The 23,366-nt window shown below is 38.8% G+C and overlaps 1 pseudogene; it reads left to right on the forward strand.

Moving 5' to 3' along the window:
- Positions 1-846: 846 nt before the first annotated feature.
- On the forward strand, positions 847-17,174 carry LOC114696403 (annotated as a pseudogene).
- Positions 17,175-23,366: the final 6,192 nt, after the last annotated feature.

Here is a 23,366-nt window from a genome sequence, read left to right on the forward strand (position 1 = left end):
ATCCCACAGTGTCTTCCAAGGACATGGCCTCTTAGATTATCGAAAGACCACAGTGAATCCTACCTTGAAAAGGTCCCGCTACATTCCAACACTTTCACAATAGGGACTAAACTTCTGACACATGAACTTTTGGAGCATGATAAATAACACTTAAACCATAATAGCTAGAATTTCTAGTCTGCACATTGTTACATTTATAAATAATGGAACCAAAACATTTGGTGGCCAGAACTGAAGGGGCTGTTACATAACTCCACTTTTACTCTCAGGTTTTTGTGATCTCTGGAACTTGACATGTCTAAAAAAAAGTCTATCAGAAAAACCCAAGTATTAGAGTTTGATACCTAGAACTGGGGAAGGGGTAGAGTAGTATTTACTTATGAAACTGGATGTTACAAAGTAATGAAAACAAGACAAAGTCATGGCTAAGAGGATTTGTTGATACTCCTTGGTGTGTTTTATAAGTAAAATTGGGTTTTCAATGTGTGTAAAACCAAGAACCTTTACATATGCTAACTTACATGTTACTTAACTAACAGCCTGTCCATCAGTCACCTCACATTATGGCATTTCAGCAGCCACAACAGACACACTGAGCCTCTCTTGTGCTAGGCACTGCTGTAGGTTTTGGAGTTGAAAATGTAGTGAGGGAAATAGATAGTGCGTAAAAGTAAAATAGTAAGTTATATAATTTCAGGTGGTAATTTATGCAATGAAATTATAAAAGAGAAATAAGTTAACAATGAAACAGGAAAATACTACTATCTAGAATGTGACGAGTCAGTTATATCCTCTTTGAGTGTAGGGTATTAAAGCATAGAAGTAAAAGAACCGTATGTTAAAAATATGGAAGCGTCATCTAAGCGGTTGGCAAGTCCTGAAGTAGGTCCAACAGCGGTTCTGAAGAACAAGAAGGCCACTGTGATAGGAGTTAGAGACCAAGGTCAAAGGTGATGGGAAAGGAGTTGAAGCTGGAGAACCCATTTGCCAACTTATATTGCCAATGAAAGTCAGAAAGTACTAAGTAGAAAGGTTATTTCTAACTCACCCCGTAAACAGGAAGCAGAGCAATAGAATGCCCTGTCTGTGTGAATCATTATTCATCCTTCTAGAACAGGAGCGATAAACTTTGTGTTTCTAGAGCAGAGATCAGTGAAAGGCCAGTTAGCAAATGTTTTGGGCTGGCAAGCCATCATATTTTTGTTGCAGCTATTAAGTCTTGCTCTTTTGGTACAAAGGCAGCCAGAGATAGTACACAAGTGAAGTCACTGTATTCCAGCAAGGCTTTCTTTACAAAGAGGACCTTACACTAATCCTAGTGGGTTGTTTTGCTCCCTTAGGGGAAGCTTTAGATTTGTTTTCTGTTAGATTAAAAAACTCCTAAGTTACACTCCAAATGGGCACACCAAGGCTACACTACAGTTCTTAGAGTCCTCACAAAGAGGTCTTGATCGTTTCTGCTCCTGATAGTAATGAAGCCTTACTTTTCTTCCATAATTTGTTTGTACACATGACATTCAATCAATGCAACTGCTTCCAGAAAGAAAACTGACTCCCAACTGGGGCAGTGGCATCTCAAAAGTTCATTCCACATAGACAACTGGACTTATTGAATCTGTCAGTAAGTTACCGGAAGAAACCAGGAGCTTCCAAAACGGCTAGTGTCATTATATCTAACTCTAACTGAAACAACTTAGAATCCACTGTAGAGTACAGTAATTATAGTTAATTACAATGTGTCATATGTCTGAAAATTGCTAATACAGTTGCTCATAAATGATTTTATGCCAAAAAAATAAGTGTGTGATGTGACAGATCTGTTAATTAGTTCAATTTCATCACTTCACAATGTATAAACATATCAAAGCACCACATTATATATGAAAAATATATATAATTTTGGGGAATTGTATCATCAGAAAACTCAAAATGTGTATATCTTTGGGTTTAGCAGCAAATAATCCTTATAACTTAAAAAAAGTACATCTATTACTTTAAAGTGAATTGAGATTTCTAAGCATAAAAATAATTTTTTTCAAGCTAGAAATGTCACTCGGTGGTTAGAATACATATCTAGTACATACAAAGCCCTAGGCTCCAGCCCTAGCATAGGGTTACAAATTTCTGGATATTTTAGCTAGTTGATGCCAACAATGCTTCTCAAATATCAGACTAATGTTTTTACTGGTTAAAATAAAATTAGAAAAATGAGTCTCCCCCAAGACATGCCCCACCTGCTTCCTATTTATAGAATCATATCTAGAAAAGAACAAAACCTTAATCAAAACTAAACTTCTTCTGTCCCTGTAAGAGTCAAGTCTTACCATTTCTGTCATTCTGTGTGTATTCCCGTCTTAAGCCATTATAAAAAACTGTTGTCCTTAGGATGCCTGGCCCTGGATGCATCACCAGAACTCAAGGTTGAGAGCTGTGGCCAGCATGAACGGTTACACCATTAGTTACCAGACTCAGAGTGCTAAAACTGGACTCTTATGCCATCTGCCCCAGAATCTGTGAAGGTGTCTTTCCATGAGTAAAACTAAAGTGTGAGCCACCATCCTGGACCTCCCTCTTCAGGCTGACTGGCTTCAGGTCATAAATGGACACTTATCTAAAATTAAGTATAGAAAAGTTCTACAAAAAGAAAAGTGCTAATATCATAGAAAATATACAGAAACCAGTAGTTTCATATCCCACAAACAGCTACTTCATAGAGAAATTGTGTTATTCCTAGATAATAAAAAAACTGGGAGTTATAATTAATAATTCATTATAACTTAGCTGACTCAAATTTGATGTAAAACCATAAATTGACTGTGGCCTTTGCATACCATGCACTGGGTCTTGGTATCTTGAATAGTCCTTCTCTTTTCCCAACATTGGATTTATAATAACAAAGACACTAGGCTACCCAAAACTGCCTTGAATGTTACCCAGTAGGGATGTTAAAACTGAAAGGCACATCTGTTAGATTATAGTCCATTGTTGCTCAATGTGTTCCCTTTTACTGGGAAAGTTTATCCACATGAAACTAGAGTAACTCTGTTGCTATTGGTTTGGAACTAATTCTGGTGACAGAAACTCAAGGAACCAGAACAACTTGTCTGACCTATTCTACAAAGGGTAAACTCAATTGAATTCATTGACATTTCCTCTGCATGTGTGTGCATTCCTGCACATGTGTGGACCCATGGGTATATGCACTATTATGGAGACTAATGGTGGTTAACCTCAAGTATCAGTCTTCATTTGCCACAAACCTTGTTTCTTGAGATTCGGTCTGTCATTGGCCTGGAGCTTTCAAATAGACTAGCTGACCAGTGAACTTCAGGGATCTTCCTTTCTCATGTCCCCATCAGTGGGATTTCAAGCACGCACCACCAGCTCTCAGCTTCTTATGTGGACTCTAGGGACTGAACTCAGGTCCTCCTGCTTGCATTCACAAAACTTTCCCAACTGAACTATCTTCACAGCTCTGGGTTCTTATTGTTTCTTTACCTTTCTTTCTTTTCTTTCTTTCTTTTCCTTTCTTTCTTTCTTTCTTTCTTTCATTCTTCCTTCCTTTCTTCCTTCCTTTCCTTCCTTCCTTCCTTCCTTCCTTCCTTCCTTCCTTCCTTCCTTTCTTTCTTTCTTTCTTTCTTTCTTTCTTTCTTTTGTCCTTCCTTCCTTCCTTCCTTCCTTTCTTCTTACTTACTCTTATAAAAAACAATGCATTCAGAGAAAATGAAAAAAAACCTACCCCAAATCTAATTTTATTATATAGACAAATTTAACCTTTTTTTTTTGTTGTTCTGGGTATGGTGACACATGCCTGCTGCCCCATACATGGGAGACTGAGGCAAGAAAAATGGGAGTTCAAGGCCAGCTACATAATAAGATCATGTCTCAAAAAATAATAGTAACACAATTACAATTGTTTGGGGGCCAAGCAATATAATTCAACTTCAATATGCATTTCTACTATTGCTACCAAATGACTTGTCTGTGAATACTCCCAGATGTTGCTGAATATCCAAAGGAAAGTATCACAGGCTATGGTAGGAACTGTATGAGAAGAGCTCAGAAAATGCCTCAAACAAGACAGCATGAGTGAAATAAGTGGTTAACATTCCAAATTGTAGAATAATACTTATTAAAAGTAATATGTGTGGTTTTGATTCTATTTAAAGATTTATTAATTTTTATTTTATGTATATGAATGTTTCCATTCATGTATGTATGGACACTGCATGCATGCCTGGTATTGGTGGAAGTCAGAATAGAGCATCAGATCCACTAAAACTGGAGTTATACATGGTTGTAAGCCACCATATGGGTACTAGGAACTGAACTCATGTCTCCCGCAAGAGCAGCAAGTACTCTTAACAGCTGAGCCATCTCTCCATCCTCAAGGTTTAAGATTTTTAGCAAATAGAATACTATGTTTAGTATTAATATTGTTCCAGTTTATGACTTTGATACAAGGTTAAATTTATAAGAAACAAAATGCTCTCTCTAAACTTCTGATCAAATAATAGTACAACCATAATGTGACTGGAGGGAATGGGTAGAATAACAAATGTCAGCTGCCATTTTAGTAAAGCCAAATACATACCTTTTACACATATGGGGAAGTATGCATTTGTGTCATAGTGTTTGCAGTTTTGATATTAACTGTTGTGGGATATTTGTACACTGTGCGAAGATGTATTGCTGATTGGTGTAATAAAACTCTGGGGAGAAGAAAGGTGGGGTTTATCAGCCAGACATGGAGAGGAAACAGGAGGTACAAGATCGAAGAGGGATAACATCGGTGGCAGAACAAAGATTAATATAAATGGGTTAATTTGAGTTTTAAGAGCTAGTTGGGGGGCCAAGCCTAAGCTAAAGGCCATATAAGCTAAAGCCAATAAAAACTTAATTAATAATAAATCTCTGAATTGTTATTTGTGGGATGGTGGCCCAAAGAAAAATCCAACTACAACTAACATAAAATTTTAGCTAAAATTATGAAAATGGTGAAAACAAGAACCCTGAGATGAGTATACTAATGCTGTCAGGGCCCATGAATACACTACCTCCTGTGGTGCTCAGGAAAGATACTGTGTTCTTAGATGTTTTTCCTCACCTATCCTACAGGTTGCTTTACAGATCCCATTGTGGAAGGTCCATCTCCCACTGTTAGCAGATGAAAGTTCTATTAAATACAAAGTTCATCCTCTATCTCAGGAAATGATATGTGGCTGTCATTCACAACAGAGGATATGCAGATATCCTGGGCATTATTCCTCTGTTTAAATCTCTCTGGCTCTACATGTAAACCAGTTTGAAGAAACATCTTATTCTGAGTACAAAGTCATGGCAGAGAATCAGCATTTGTTATTGGTAAATTTAATCCTTGGAAAGCTTTGTTTTCCTTATGATGATTGTTATTTTTAATTCTGTATGACTTCTTAGTATATATTATTTGGTGATTTTGTATGAATATAATGTATTCGAGAAATTTTCATTGACACTGTAGTGCTGAGGAAGGAGATATAAGAAAGTTAAGCATTTACCTTGGGTCCCAGAGCTGGTGGCCTTACAGCTAAGAAAACTGCATGATTATAATGTGCAAACCTAAGAACCTTTGGTAAATGAGCATTAATTTCATATTCACTTATCTTGTTAGTTTTAACTTCAATTTTATTGTGTCTTTTCCTTCTATAATAATAGAAGCTAGAAGTCATGACAATTTGTCTTATCTTTCTCACATTTTTTTTCTGGTTTCTGCCTTTTTGTACAGTTGGTTGGATGCTATGCAGTGTCAAGTAAATACTAATAGCACAAACCCTTGTCTTGTCCCAGTAACTTTTAGGAAATACCATGGTCCCTCCTAATCAAGGTCATTGTTTGAGGTTTATATAAACATTTTCAAATATGTCATCTATACAAAATAGTGACTTTTATTATGGCATTTTCTGAGATGCATACGCAATACCTTTCTAACATGTTCACCCCTTTAGCCTTCTTCTCTTTCCCCTAAAGCTAGCCACACTTTGTCCAGTCTCACCAAAATTGTTTTTTATTGTTTGATAATTTCATTCATGCCTAGCATGTGTTTTGATCAAATCACCCTCTTCTCTCCTCCCTAATCCCTCTCCTGTCTGGATCACCATTATTCTCTGCCAATTTCTCTTTTTTTTTCAACTTCCAGAGTCTACTTAGTGCTGCCAGGAGGGGCATGGCTATGAAGCCTGTACCCACTGGAGCATAGGAGGCCTATCATTGGCCACATCTCTGAAGAAGACTGACTGTTTCTCTTCCATTAGCCATCAATTGTTAGTGCTCATCAGCTAGGAGTAGAGATGACCACCTTGCTACTACTCCATACTGGGGCCTTATCTGTCTTGATTTTGTTTATGCAGGTGGTATGAACAGGGGGATGAGGGATAATGGAGCAAACAGAGTTCAGGTGGGGTGGAAGGTGGGAGGGCAGGGTAGCATAAGAGCAAGTATGGGGAGGAATACCTAACAGAAGTGATCTTTATTACAAAGAAAATTTAAGTCAAGAATGTTTGCTGTCCATTCACAGCTTCACTAAGCTGCATTTTATATACCATAGCAATTCAACAGCTAAAGGCATATGCCTAGATACCTGTCAGTATAGGCAGGGTTGTGTAATCATCATCACAGTCTAATTTCAGAGGTCTTTTCAACCCCAAAGAAACTCATTTATTGCCAAGATTCTTGACCTCACCCCTTCCTATTCTTAGCACTAGGTAACAACTAATCCACTTTCATAACTTTTCCTACTCTGAATATTTTCTTACACAATCAAATTTGTGGTCTTTTGTGACTGTCTGACATTTTATTTTCTACTGATTTTCCAAAATACTTGGAGATGATCATATGGTTAACCTTATAATACAGAGCCACTTTAAAACTATTAAAATGGCCTCTTTCAATTAATTACTGTATTATTCCTATTAATTATGTATGACTTTTAAAGCAAGAACATATTGCCTCTGGTTTCTTACTGGATGTTGGTAACAATGCTATGTGTACTACTTCAAAGAACAGAATAGAACAGAATAGATTTGGATGCTGGTATTAGTCACTGTTCTCTTGCTGTGAAGAGACACCATGACCACAGCAACTCATAAAAAAGCCATTTAATTGGGGGGCTTACTTATGTTTTCAGAGGCTTAATCCATTACCATAAAGCCAGGAAGCAAGGTAGCAGGCATGGCAGGCTTGATGCTAATGAAGTAACTGAGACCTACTTCTGATCCACAGGCACAGAGAAAGAACACAGGCTTTTGAAATCTCAGAGCCCACCCCCAGTTACATACTTCCACCAACAAAGCCAAAACTCCTAATCCTTCTAATCCTATCAGAGAGTTCCACTCCCTGGTAACTAAGCATTCAAACATATGAGCCTATTGGGGGCCATTCTTATTCAAACCATCACAATGCTCCCCACTTCTTCACTTGGGTTCTGGAGTAGCTGAAAATATATTGGATTTATTCCCATTAAACTTTCTGGACACAAACTTTTTTAGATAATTGTGATTTCCTAACTTAATTTTTTCTATGTTAATTCTCTTGAATTTGTCTTGGTAGATTTTATTGACCTATGGAAAGCACACATTTCAAAAGATGTCTTTACATGGCGAGAAAAATCAGCCTCCTATGATTCATTTAATTTAATTTCTAACTGTGTTCATTTTCTCTTTTGCTTTTTGGATATGTGTGTGTATGCTTTGCTCCCCATCCTTCACCCAGCTAATATCTACCTCTTTATTCTGAAGACACATTACTTGAATACACAAACAGCTTTTCCATTTTTAGTTTTTCTTTTTCCTCTTAGTGCTTTTGTTTATTTGTTTGTTTGTTTCCTTTGGTTGCACAGTTAATTTACACTCATGCTTTTCATTCATTGCTGTAAGTATATAAGGCTATTATTTACCCTCTGACTCTTGCTCTTACTATAAACCATAATTTCTATTAGGTGGCATTTTGTATGCTCTGATAGTTCATGCTCATAAGATGTCTAAGAGAATGTTGCTCCATGTCTGTAAAGTGGGACTCTGATTTGGGTTTATTATTTTTGTTTTGTTTTGTTTTGTTTTTTTTGTTTTTCGAGACAGGGTTTCCAGGGTTTCTCTGTGTAGCTTTGGTGCCTGTCCTGGATCTCACTCTGTAGACCAGGCTGGCCTCGAACTCACAGAGATCTGCCTGGCTCTGCCTCCCAAGTGCTGGGATTAAAGGCATGTGCCACCTCCTCTCGGATGTTTTTTTTTTTTTAATTTCTAATTTATTACACTTATATTCTAAAATTTTTCTATACTTAATGACAGTTATTAAAGTCCCAAAGTTGAGTAAACATGGTCATTTTTAAGACACATCTTAAAAGGTCTTATTTTTTTTTCATTTTTTAAATTTATTTATTAAATTTAATTTTACATATCAGCCACGGATTCCCTTGTTCTCCCTCCTCCCACCCCACACCGTTAAAAGGTCTTATTAATAAAAAAACCCGGAGCCAGATGTTGGGATGAAAACTGAGCAATCAGAGAAGCAGAAAGAAGACAGCCACATTCTTTTTTTTTTTTAATCTTCTTTTTTTTATTTTATAGTTTAATTTAATTTTACATATCAGCCACAGATTCCCTTGTCCTCCCCTCTCCCGCCCCCCACCCTCCTACCTTCCCGCTAGCCCACCCTCCATTCCCATCTCCTCCAGGGCAAAGACTCCCCTGAGGATTGAGTTCAACCTGGTAGACTCAGTTCAAGCAGGTCCGGTCCCCTCCTGCCAGACTGAGCCAAGTGTCCCTGTATAAGCCCCAGGTTTCAAACAGCCAACTCATGCACTGAGCCCAGGACCCAGTCCCACTGCCTGGATGCCTCCCAAAAAGTTCAACTGTCTCACTTATCCAGAGGGCCTGATCCAGTCGGGGGCTCCTCAGTTATTGGTTCATAGTTCATGTGTTTCCACTAGTTTGGCTATTTGTACCTGTGCTTTTTCCAATCATGGTCTCAACAATTCTCACTCATACAATCCCTCCACTTTCTCACCAATTGGACTCCTGGAGCTCCACCTGGGGCCTGGCCGTGGATCTCTGCATCCGGTTACCTCAGTCATTGGATGAGATTTCTAGCACAACAATTAGGGTGGCTGGCCATCCTATCACCAGAGTAGGTCAGTTCGGGCTTTCTCTCACCCATTGCCAGTAGTCTATTGTGGAGGTATCTTTGTGGATTTCTGTGGACCTCTCTAGCACCCTGCTTCTTCCTATTCTCATGTGGTCTTCATTTATCATGGCCTCTTATTTCTTGTTCTCCCTCTCTGTTCTTGATCCAGCTGGGATCTCCTGCTCCCCTAAACCTGGAAACAACCTAGATGCCCTTCAACTGAAGAATGGATAAATAAAATGTGGTACATATACACGATGGAATACTACTCAGCAGAGAAAAACAATGACATCATGAGGTTTGCAGGCAAATGGATGGATCTAGAAAAAATCATCCTGAGTGAGGTAAACCAGACTCAGAAAGACAAACATGGTATGTACTCACTCTTGGGAGGATACTAGATGTAAAACAAAGATGACTAGACTGCTACTCACAACTCCAGGGAGGCTACCTAGAAAACAGGACCCTAAGAAAGACACAGGGATCGCCCAATGACAGAGACATGGATGAGATCTACATAAACAACCTGGACGTGAGTGGTGGTAATGAAGGGCAAGTTTTGAGGGAAAGAGAGCTTAGGACAGCCACATTCTTACTGCTAGGAAATCCTTAGCCAAAGAGAGAGCTACTTCCTGCATACTCACGCCTATATACCTTTCTGTGCCCTACCATCTTACTTCCTCTCTCTGCCAGCTACATCACTTTTCCTCTATCCACACAGCTCTATCACTTCCTGTCTGTCTATATAGACCTCCAGACCTCTATGGTTAGTGCTGGGATAAAAGTCATGTGCCACCATGCCTGGCTCTGTTCCCAGTGTGGCCTTGAACTCACAGAGATCCAGATGAATCTTTGCCTCCTAAATGCTAGGATCAAAGGCGTGTGCTACCACTGCCTAGCCTCTATGTTTAATATAATGGCTGACTTTTTCCTCGGATCTCCATTCAAGCTTTATTTATTAGCGGACAAATAAAATATCACCACAGTCATTCTTTGTGACTATATTAGTGGTAATATAAAAGGGGGTACATTACTTATTGTTAAGGCACAAAGTTAAATATATCTCAGGTGAACCTACCTTACAAATCTACTTTGTTCTTAAATCTTTTACAGTATTTTTAAAAGTTTTATTTATTAATTTATTTTATGTGTATGAGTATTCTATCTGCATGTATCACTGCAGGCCAGAAGAAGGCATCAAATCTCATTATAGATGACTGTGAGCCACCATTGATTACTGAGAATTGAACACAGTATCTCTGGAAGAGCAACCAGTGCTCTTAACCACTGAGCAATCTCTCTAGTCCCTTTACAACTTTTTTTTTTTTTTTTTGAGTTTTCAGCCTTTCATTTGTAGGATTACAAAGGTGAGCTAAAATCTTTTTATAACAAATAAAATTATAGTTTTACTTGTACTTTTCACTATCATTTCCTTAATAGATGTTGATCCTACATGTACTCACTAGTACTTGTAATTTCTGTATATTTATTGCACTAATTCATGTAACAGATGTGTTTCTTTCATATGTTTGACCTTTGGCCATAAATTACATTTATATAAACCCAATATGTCACTGCTAATCTTTCAGCCGCAATTATCAACTTAACACTTAGAAAACTGAAGATCTTATAATTTCTCCCATGGAAAAAAAAACATAAAAACAATATTTCCTTATTTGACACATTCATCTTTTCTCTTCATGCTTGAATGACAATTTTCTAGATCTAATAACCTTGAGTCATATTTTCTCTCCTTGGGGACTAATCAGAACAATTCCATTAGCATTGAACATTTCTCTGCATCAATCTGAGGACAGTCTGATTGTTTTTTTCATTTTTAAGTGTCTTGATTTCATTTACTTGATTCTCAAATGATTTTGCCTAATAACATCTCAAACATTATGAAGAGATACATCAATTTTCTCCTGCTTTCTTAGTTGGCATAGGCTGAACTGAAACTTTAGCCTCTGTAAATAACCTTAATATGTTACAGCTTAAAAGAAAAGAAACCAGAGAGAAGGAGAGAGCTCAGTGGGTAAAGAAAGGTACCAGCCACACAAGCTGGTGACCTAAATTTGATCTCTGAAATGACATAAATGTAGAAAGAGAAAGGTGGTTTCACAGAGGTACTCTGACCACACCACCATTCCAGCCCACATACATATACAAACAGAGGAGGAATAAAAACAAGGGGAGGAGGAAGAGGGAAAGAGAGAGAATGAGGAGTGAGATCATTGTTTAAAATAAGAAAAGAAAGAAAGGAAACCAAGTTTTGCCCAGGAAATAAATATAGAAGGTTAAGATTCGGGGGGTTTCTAATTGATATGACCATCTAATTCTGAATTCTGTCATGTTTGTGGTGATAAGAACAACACATTAGAAGGACTATGAACATAGAAGAACACCCAGATAATGCTCTATGAGCTGTGTATAAAATAAGGACACATCACTTCTCCACACATTCTGTTGACTAAAATATAATCATACAAAATAATGAAAGCCGCCGGGCGGTGGTGGCGCACGCCTTTAATCCCAGCACTCGGGAGGCAGAGGCAGGCGGATCTCCGTGAGTTCGAGGCCAGCCTGGGCTACCAAGTGAGTTCCAGGAAAGGTGCAAAGCTACACAGAGAAACCCTGTCTCGAAAAACCAAAAAAAAAAAAAAAAAAATAATGAAAGCCAAGAGGAAAAGCTTTTGCTGGGTATTAGTAATTTCTACATAATCCCTTGCTCTTCCTTCAAAACGTCATGCATACCTAGTAACCACATGTGAAAAGCATCTGCCTTCCTCAAAGAAGAAAACACTCCATTCTCCGTCTGTTGCATCTCACTCAAGATCAGGGTTTCTGTGTGATTTCTACCCTTTATATAAGGCCCAGTTCTTGTTCTGTGGGGATTAATAATCTGAACGACTGTAAGTATGTCAAGAGTACCTGAACCCCAACACCCATGAAACAATAGTAGAACATAGATGAGAGACATAATAAAGATCCTCATTCATTAAATGCAAGAATGAGAAATGACACTCAAGACAATGGTGAAATCCAGCTGGACAAACATCATGAATTTCCCACAAAGTGGCAAGTTTCTCAGTGCTACCATGCATCTGCTATCTAAGGGGAACTGTTATTTTCCACAGCTTCTGCTCCACCTTTTGGGAATTCTTCCTCCTCCATCTCTGTTTCCACGCACAAGGTGAACACTAGAAAATAGCAGTCGTGCTGTGAATAGGTGTGTGTGACTTCCAGGCCCAGTCCATAACAGTTCTGATGTAGAATTCCACGTTTTTCACCCCATTCTGTGGACTGCAATGGCAACTAAGCAGAGGAGAGAGCAAAGGGCTAAGGACAGTGATCACTGAGCAATTTTGACAGTGACCTGTGATGGCATGACAGCTTTAAATGACTGTGAGGGAAGGGCTATCTCTTTAGAAACCTGGTATGCTTGGTCTGGACCATTACATTAAGCAGAAACCAGTCATGTGTTTTGGGCCATTATATTTTAAATGCTTGTTGTGGTCATGGAGCATTCTCTAACATCAAGAACTCCGCTGAATACTATTGTATAGCTGATATAACAGCTATACTGAAAGAGACGGGCAGTAAGAGGAATTGGTGAGGAAAGGAAAATCCATGTGTATTGTTAGTGGGATTGTAAAATGGTGCAACCTGGCACCATTGGTAATAGTCTGGCAGTTCCTGAAATTTTTAAATATAATTACTCCATGAACCAAACTTTCTGCTCTTAGATATATGTCCAAGACAAATGAATATTGTCTGTCCACATAAAAACTTGCACCAAGAACTCACAATAGTACTGTTCATAAGAGCCTACAGAAGAGCCAACTGATGCCCATTAACTGACAAATAAGATTTCTCTACATAACAGATATCACCTAACCATAAAAAGAGACCAAGTTGTAATGCATGCTGTGACAAAGGAGCCTTAGAAACACTATGCTAAATGAAAGAAGTCAGATGCAAAAAGTTGTGCATGGCAGGATTCCATTCTTGTGAAATGCCCAAATTAGCAAAGCCAGAGAAAGGAAGCAGACTAGTGGCTGCTGTGGTGGAGGATGGGAGTGACAGCTCCCTAGATACAGTTTCTTTCTGCATGATGAAAGCATTATGGAATTAGGTGGCTGCTGTGGGCACACAACACTGATATAAATAAACAAACTGTATGCTTTAAAAGGGTGAATTCCATAGTTTGTGAATTAAAAAGAGCAAAAAATAAGGGGTTTGGCAAAACTATTCTATTCTCCACTCTTTCCTTTTCTTCAGTTTTCTTTCTTTCTCTCTCTCTCTTTCTTTCTTCCTTCCTTCCTTCCTTTCTTTTTTTTAAATCAAAACACATAGTTTTGGGATGGTTTTCTATCACTCATTGGACTAAAAATAGACATTTGTATATTTTTCCCTTGCTCTGCTCATCAGCTCAGGTTTTCTTTCCTCATAAATGCTTATTGCACAATTTAACAGACTTCTGACCATTTTGATTTTATAACAAGGTCTATAAGACGGGACTGGCATATGCTAGCATACACAGGAAGGGTAGGATTTAACATGAGATACACACTTGAAAGCAGACAGGATGGTGACCTTTTACCACCATCAATGTCTCCTCTCTTGCCCATAACATCTCTTCCTGTTCCTCCCTCTGTCTCAGGAACCACTGGTCTGCTTTCTAATAAAGCATCAGTCAGAATTTTCTGGAAATTGAAAAAAAAAAAAAAAAAAAAAACTCTGCTGAAATAACGTTGTAACTCCAACCAAGATATATATGGTTTAGTGTTTGGAGAACAGGTGCCAAAAAACATACATCACAGTCCTGGCAAACACTGGGTACTGCATGCCATTGGACCTAACTAACACTCACTAGCTGAGCAGTCAACAGTGAGCCAGCCCCACACTCAGGAGTAATAATAATTGGTTTTGGAAGACCTTCAAAATCTATCCCCTGCCATGGCTGTTCCAAGATCTGGTATGTACATTCAGTCTATAGATGAATGCTTTTCTTTATGCAAAGTGTTTTCAGAAGTCATTGAATGTTTAGGGTTTCCCCCAGTATTTCAGTTGTCTTCCACAGCGACTCCACGTCCACCTCTGTCTTATTTATTCTGGGTTTGTTTCATGTGAATGTCAGCATTCAATCCTGTCTCACTGAGGTCCTCTAGGTGCCCTGTGTACTTTCTAGTCCATTTGTCTAATGGAATTTAAGAGTTTTTTTTTTTTTAATGACTTTTCCTTGGTGCTGTCCTTTCGAATTTTGTCTCCTGTTCTACTTTGTGCTCCAGTTTATCTAGGATGTCTTTTGCAATTCACGAATCAAATGCATCAGTACTTTCCTAGCCAGTTTCTTTATTTTCTGTTTTTGGTTTGTTTTGTTTTGTTTCCTTTTTATGTTGTATCCTTGGCTGATTTTTTGTTGTTGTTGTTGTTCTCTCAGTTTTGAATGAGCTGAATTGTACTGGACTTGTTACTTTAAAGGATTTCTTAGAGGGAAAAGACATGGGTGTAGGTATTTGGGCCTTTGCCTCCTACAATCAGGCATCACTCTTTGAGTTTTCTTCTCCCTTTTCTTCCTGCTTCCTTGCAACCAAAAGTCATAAGAAGCTATAACTGTGAGTCCTGTTCCCAATGCTGGGAACATGGGATTTACTTTTTAGTGACTTCCTTATCTTGAAGAAACACTGTGTTGGCCTTTTCCTAGACTTGGGGACATGTGCACACTTCCACCAATCTACCCTGAAAATTTCACTTGGTTGTTGTTATAGCACTGGGAAATAATTCAGAGCCAGGACAGCTTTCTGCCACACAGCTGCATGCCAAGCATCTCAAGTCTACTTTGTTTTTAATTATCTTTGGAAGTCTTTCTACCTGTTTTGTAATTCAGTGTTTTAGCAATTCTAATTTTCTGAAGGTAAGAAAAAAAATCTCTCTCCCCTCTCTCTCCCTTTCTCCACCCCCCTACCCCTGTCTCTCAGCATTCTCCATGATGCTTTCTCCAAAAGTCTGGTGGAAATGTTTGCTTCACCCCATTATGATTCAAGAGCCATTTTAATTAAGAATTTGTAATGTCAAGGCCACTCTGTTTTTTGTCAACTACAAAAAGAAAGAAAGAAAGAAAGAAAGAAAGAAAGAAAGAAAGAAAGAAAGAAAGAAAGAAAGAAAGAAAGGAAGAAAGAAAAGGATCATAAGGGCAATTATTTCTGAATTCTGAATCTCTAACTTCAATTTAGAAATGTAACAGAACAGTAGATGCTTGTTGCTAGGGTGTACTACAGGCTAGAGGACTATTTTATGCAATTGTCAGTAACTATCTAACTTGTAGCCAGAATATATACATCACTATAGAAATTCTGCTTGATGTGGTACAGGAAATTCTGATTATCAGTATTAAGATCAATTCATGTGAGTCTATTTAATGGGTAATAGGAATTTACTAAGATATAAATTGAAGAAATACACCCACGAATACAGAACAGAGTAGAGAGCTAAAGTCATCTTCTGATCTGACTGGGAGCAAATCTACCTGGCAGTTTGATCAGACAAGGAAGCAGGCAGCAGGGCTAAGGGACTCATGACCTTTCTCCTTTTCCTTTTAAGAGGTCATGTACAATAAATAGCAAAAAGCATTGCTTCCTTTGGGCCCTATAGCCCAAGGTCATGGGCAGAGCAAATACCACGACATGTGGACTCCAGTGTAATGAACAAAAACAATTGTTCTTTTTCTTATGACATGTAACGGTATCTATATACAGTGTATATATAACATATAACTGTATCTACATATATAACATATAACTGTATCTACATATGTGTGTGTGCATGTGTGTGTGTGTGTGTGTGTGTGTGTGTGTGTGTGTGTGTGTGTGTGTGATGCTATCACAACCTACTAACCCTCATTTAAAAACCCATTTAGGCATTGTCATCTGCATTTCTAAAAGCAAACACAGAGCACAATGGACAATTTTGTAGAAAATATTAATCTTTGATCTTTTCAAATTTGAACATAGAAAGATAAGACAATAGAACAGGGATGACCTTCAGGCCTACCTCCATTCAACATCCTCACCTCACAAGTTAAGCTAGGGAAGGCTTCAGGTGACTAAGTCCTCCAAGAACCCAGGATAGTTAGTAGCAGAGATGCAATTTGAACTCAGACTTCCCAATTGATGACACCCTCCATGGCACCAAACTCCATCACTACAGTAGGAACATTCTAGTTCTGGAGATGAGATAACTTCCCTCTCAGAGTATTTGTCTTTGATGGAAAAGACACAGAAGGCCATATATTATATCACTGGTGATAGCAAAGAGCAGGTGGCCAACTCTGTGTTTACGGAAGCAGAACTTTGAGATGGTGTATACAGTTGAGTCTATTGATGAGTACTGCATGCAACAGCTTAGGAATTTCATGGAAAAGAGACTGGTCTCAGAAACTAAAGAGGGCCTGAAGCTACCCGAGGATGAGGAGGAGAAAAAGAAAATGGAGGAGAGCAAGGAAAAAATTTGGAATCTCTGCAAGCTGATGAAGGAGATCTTGGATAAGAAGGTTGAAAAGGTGACACTCTCCAATAGGCTTCTGTCTTCATCTTGTTGCACTGTGACAAGCACCTCTGGTGAGAAAGCAGATCATGACATGTAGAGCATGTATGAAGGACCAGGCACTTCAAGACAACTTAACAAATGGGCGACATGATGGCCAAAAAGCACTTAGAGATGAATCCTGACCCCCCTCCCCGTTGTGGAGACCCTGAGGCAGAAGACTGAGACAGACAAAAATCACAAGGCTGTCAAGGAACTGGTGGTGCTGCTGTTTGAAACTGCTCTGTGCTCCTCTGGTTTCTCACTCGAGGCTCCCTGAGCCTGTTCCAACTGTATCTACCAAATGATCAAACTAGGCCTTGGAACTTATGAAGATGAGGTGACAGCAGAGGAGCCCAATGCTGCTGCTTCTGATGAGATCTCACCCGATCAAGGGTGATGAGGATGCCTCTTGCATGGAAGAAGTAGATTAGATATCCTATGAGGTGCCTATGTCCTCTGTATAGTTTCCCTGTGCCCCCATGCCCAGCAGCCTTGACTGGCCCTGAGCTACCTGGCTCTCTTGATCATGTCTAGAGGATCTCTTCTTCTATCCTGCCTGTCCTTGTGCCTTAAGGCAGGAAAATCCCCTCTCTCAGAATAGCAGGGTTGTGTATTGTATGTTATGAGGGGTTTTTTTGTTTTGTTTTGTTGTTTGTTTGTTTTATTTTGTTCTGAAATTAAAAGTATGTAAAATAAAGATGACGTTTTATTAAAGAAGAAAAGAAAGAAAGAGAGAGAAAGGAAAGGAAGGAAGAGAGAGAGAGAAGGAAAGGATATAAGAAACTTTCCTACAAACACTTTATGTAACAGGGCTCAGACTATATGGACAGTACAACTTCTTGTCACAAACCAGCAACATAAAATACAAGTACAAAAAGTGTGGCACACATTCAAGAGGTTTATCTGTGTGAAAGTCCTTTGTAGTTACTCAGCCTCAAAAGTACCATATATCACTAACCTCTTAACAACCTAGTAGTCATACATTAGTGACCACAGTGGCACTAGCTTTTGAAATACCTTCCTGGAGACGCCGAGCTAATATAGATTTTTGATGAATCTAGATATAGTCAGTCATGACCATAGTTAAAGTGTCTCTACTGCCAGTTCAGAAATGTGCTCACTCCCTTCTCTGCACTTGCCTTTTACTCAAAGCTTCTAATCACCTCCATCTGGCCTTCTGTTCCACCCCAGGCCCTTGATCACTTGATCATTCAATCATCTTAATGTTTTCACTCACTCACTGATTTGTTTAATTAACAGTTCTGATGATAGTGACTTTATTAAGACACTATACTTGAGAGTGTTAGTGGATATAAAGGTACAGAAAATACATTCACTGCCCTTAAAAACCTACTACTAGAATCTACAAACTAACAAGTTTTTGGAAGTAATAAAAAATAAAGTGATTGGTAGAGAAGATCAGCCAGGAGCCCTTCCAAAAGAATACAGTGGAGAGTTTGCAGAAACTAAAGAGTACAAAAATAAATCTGCCCCTAGAAAATAAAGACTAAAACTCACTAAGATCATAATGTACAGACATGTGGAGAGGCCCATTGTTTAATACTATTGTATCTCTCTCTCTCTCTCTCTCTCTCTCTCTCTCTCTCTCTCTCTCTCTCTCACACACACACACACACACACACACACACACACACACACACACAGGGGGAAGGACTTTTCTCACCAAAAGATTCTCTTCATTATTAATTCTACTTTCTGTCGTGGTATGTGCTTATTATAAACAAATGTCCTAATTTTTTCCAGCAACCAGATACTGAGAATTGGCTTGGGAAAGGGCACAAGGCCATCAGTAACAATCTTGTGTCCAAGCATCCCCTCACCTGCTGCAGATTGCACACTACTTGAAATGTGGCTCAGCCACAGCAATCTGAAGTTGGTGGCTTGGTTGACTTTTTAGATGTTTTGTTCCTTTCATCGAAATTTCTCTGAAATTCAGCCAAATATTCTCTTCATCTTTTCTCATGGTTCTCAGCAACAGCCCCAAAGCTAAGTGCACAGAAGCTCCTTACCTCTTAGGATTATAAAATAGATTCTGTGGTGATATGTTGTATACCCTAATAAAATTTGCCTGAAGATCAGAGAGACAAAGGGACAAGCCACTACCACATCTCACCTTGCCAATTCCATGAATCCTCTGTTTGAATGTCTCTGAGTTCTCAGTCAAAAGGGGTCCTCTCTGCCGAAAGGCTTCAGCCAAATGAACCTAACCAAAAGGCCTCTAGCTGAAAGAGCTTCTTCAGTCGAAAAGCCTTTAGTTCCTGTCTCCTTATGCCTTATATACCTTTCTCTGCCCAGCCATCACTTCCTGGGATTAAAGGTGTGCGTGCTTCCCTATACTGGGATTAAAGGTATGTGCCACCATTGCCTGGCCTTTTCTCTCCTAGACTGAGTCAACCTCATATAGTCCAGGATGGTTTTGAACTCACAGAGATCCAGACAGATCTCTGCCTCCCAAGTGCTAGAATTAAAAGTGCGTGCCATCACTGCCTGGCATCTATGTTTAATCTAGTGGCTTGTTCTGTTCTCTCTGATCTTCAGGCAAATTTTATTAGGGTACACAATATACCACAAGATACTTATAATCTTTAAGAAGTCATCACTGGTATGTGAAAGGCCCTTGTTTTGATGCCTAACACCATTCAAAAAAAAAAAGAAAAGAAAAAGGAACTCATATGATCATATGAATGCCTATGCAGGATGCTCTATGGTCCATATACGACCCCCACCAGAACTATGACTCCTTACTCTTCACTTACCTAAAGAATCTTACTGTGGTTACAATGGAACACAGGGAGGGTTGTTTCCATCAAAGACACAAACCCACATGGCCAGATTTCAAAACACTAACTACCTTTTGTTATAGCAGAAGGCCAGGCAAAAAGAGAAATGATAAGACAATGTACAGTGAAACAAAGCAAGAGGAACCTTGTTAAAGAGTCTGTATACCACATAAACTATAACCAGTTTAATCCCGTAGACTCTTAAGACCAAAGAAATAACTTCAATAGAGCTTAGATCATCACACTTACAGTTTGAAATATTGCCTACAGCCAATTAGAAAGTGTGTGGAAGGCATAATGAATGACATGATCTCCCTGCTTCAAATTTCTCTTCTCTAAGAGGATGGCAATGGCTTGATACAGAACTACAGCAGTGACAAGTAGAGAAGAGACACCAGAGGCCCTAGTTGTGAATACTTTCAGAGTGAATGGTAGAGGTGTACAGCTGAATACACAGAATAATGCGTAATGTTCTGAAGCAAAGCAGTGGTGACTATGGCAGGAAATAAGTAACTATTTCAAAACAGCTAGCAGAGAGAAGGTGTGGATTACAGACACAAAGAAGTGGTATATGCCTGAGGGGACAGACCTTCCAGTTACCCTGATGCCATCATTAAACATTGCATACCAGTACTGAAATGTCACACACTCCACAAATATGTACAATTAATGTCAATTAATTTTTTAAATATATTTTAAAAGACTTCCAAGAGGAGGTTTTAGTAACTAAGAACTCAAGGAAATCATTCTCTGAAACTGAGCATAGAGGAAAAGGACCCAATGTCCAAGTGATAGCTGTTTTGTGTGGGTGGTGCTTTGGTTGTATATGAAATATTATTTATTGCCCTAAATGTCCTTTCTATGTGTTTCTGGGTTGGAACTGGCCACAGCTAACAGCTGAGTGAAGGATATATAATTAGAGGCAGTGGAGAGCAAACAGAGGTGCTATTGAGCTTTAGTTGATTCCTAATGGTTCCTACCTCATTTTCTATTATTCCTTGCTGTTTGCCAAGCTGACCTATAGCAAGCCCAAGATCAACACACAGAGAGGAAGCAGTGAGGCACCAAAATTCCTCCAATGACACCTGTGCTGACCTCTCTGTCACACTTTAGGTTTCAGGGGCCCTGGCTCTACATCTCCCCACTTAGAGCCAGTGTTAAAGTACATAGACTTTTAACACTGAACCTGTTCATTTAATCATCCCTATAACCTGTACCTATCATAGTGTATTACAACTTATCGAACACTAATATCTTCCCTCCTTCTTGTTTAATTACCCTGCTTGACATGTACTTCACCCAATTGTTTTACAAAGAATGGCCTTCCTAAGATACAAACAAGGTAACATCTATTATCTTCAGAACCTTTCATTGTATTCCATTGCCCCTGGGAATATAAAAATATTCCTTAAAACCTCCCAGGAATCCAATCATGAAATCTCTTCATAATCTGTCCTCCAATACCAAGAGGCCTGTTGTTCCTTCACCATGCCTCAAATTCCAAGCATACACCTAGGTACCCTTCCATTATGTCCCATCAACCTTATAAAAGGGTTTTTTCTTTTTCTCCAAGACTCTTACACAATGTTATCTTCTCTTTTAATGTCAAGGCAGGTTTGAGTGGCTTTTCCCAGTTCACATGGCACTTTGTTATAGTTAAAATAATATGCTTACTGTTTTGCATTAAAACTCAGTATGTGCAATATTAGTAGCCTTTCCCCCTTTAGTGTCTCAAGAGGCCCTTGCCTTAAGCTTGCTATGTAACCAAAGATGTCCTCCTAGTTACTCCTCCCAAATGCAGGGTTTGCAGTAATGTTCCACCATGTATAGCCATGAGTTTCACTGTATTATCTCTTAAATTTAGCACATCCTAAGGCAGAATATATTAAACATATTCCTAACTAAAAGTGTAACAAACACAAAATCACACAAATAAGCACCCATTCTCTTAGGGAATTAATAATGTGATTGAGGAATACTACATATAAGATTTTATTAATCACAATGTGTGGTGATTTTAATGAGAATAGTCCCCATAGGCTCATATATTTTGAAATGCCTCGTACCCAGTTGGTGGAACTATTTGGGAAGGACTTCCAGATGTGGCCTTCTTGGAGGAGGTGTGTTACCAGTGGTAGACTTTGAAATTTCAAAAATCCACACCATTCCCAATTAGTTCTCTCTGACTTGGGCTGGTAGGGCAAGATATAAGCTCTCAGCTACTACTACGCCAGTGTCATGCCTGCTTGATTTCCTATAGCCATGCTTCCAGCCAGAATGGTTAACTCTAACCTGCAAACATAAGCCCCAAACTAAATGTTTTCTAAGTTATTTTGGACATGATGTCTAATCATGGCAACAGAAAAGTAACTAAGACACAAGGTATGAAACTTAAATGATACAAAAGAGTCTCGATGAAACAAAAAATTCATACCAGAGGAAGACCATTAGCAAATGGTGTCCATTCCAAAAATAAAGAAGACAGTAGGTTTTGTGACTGAAGGTAATGAAATTTTAACTAGATCTTTAAGATTAGGTAGACTTCAGATGGGGAGAAAGAAAAAGGATACTGTGGGATTAATAAAACTTTGGTCATTCTCTCTGTGAATGAACACAGTCTTCCAGATTTAAAAAGCCTCATGCAGCAAATGAGGGATATCTGTTCCAGTAAACCAAGCACCAATCGGAAAGATGTAACTAAAGGATGTAAACCTGCCACTTACAGATAAAGATTAGAGACAGCCATCCAGTAATCTTAGGAGATGTTCCCTACACAGCAATGTATTTTGGATGATTCTTTTATGAAGAATAAAAATATTTTAAAATAGAGTCTCTAGGCTTTAGACCCAAGGGCACAACTCATTCCCCCATACCCCCATCCATTACAGCCCCAGTTACAAGCCAGCAGGCAGGACTCTTTCAGGCCGGCCTGACTACTAACACACTCCATGGACCCTGTAACCTACAAGCCCCACTTCACGCCCAAACCCACCTATCCCCCAAGATCACAGATGCTCCCTGAGACACAGACTCTGCTAGCTCTGATTGGACCAAGAACTCCAACTGGACCAAGAGTGCTCATTGGACCAGGAAGACGCTCTCTGAGACACAGACATCCTTTGCACCAATTGGAGGAAGAGATGGGTAAACACCAGAGCAAGAATACATTCAACAACATAAAGAGCAATATAGCACCACCAGAACCTATTGCTTCTATTTCAGCAAGACCTAAACATCCCAACATAGAAGAAGCAGAAGAAATTGACCTTAAAAAATGACTTTAAGAAGATGACAGAGGACTTTAAAGAAGAAATGAAAATTTCCCTTAAAGAAATCAAGGAAAAGACAAACAAAAAATTGGAAGAAATAAATAAATCCCTTAAAGAAAGCCAAGAAAAAGCAATCAAACTGGTGAAGGAAACAGTTCAAGACTTGAAAACTGAAATAGAGGCAATAAAGATGACACAAACCAAGGGAATGCTGGAAATGGAAAATCTGAGTAAATGATCAGGAACTACAGATGCAAGCATAATCAACAGAATGCAAGAGATGGAAGAGAGTATCTCTGGTGTTGAAGATACATTAGAGGAAATAGATTTGTCAGTCAAAGAAAACATTAAAGCCAACAAAATCATAACACAAAATGTCCAGGAAATCTGGGACACCATGAAAAGACCAAACCTAAGAATAATAGGGATAGAAGAAGGACAAGAATACCAGCTCAAAGGCACAGAGAATATATTCAACAAAATCATAGAAAAAAGCTTTTTCAACCTAAAGAAAGAAATATCTATGAAGATACAAGAAGCTTACAGAACATCA

The sequence above is a fragment of the Peromyscus leucopus genome, chromosome 13 (assembly GCF_004664715.2).
Source record: "Peromyscus leucopus breed LL Stock chromosome 13, UCI_PerLeu_2.1, whole genome shotgun sequence".
Lineage (NCBI taxonomy): Eukaryota > Metazoa > Chordata > Mammalia > Rodentia > Cricetidae > Peromyscus > Peromyscus leucopus.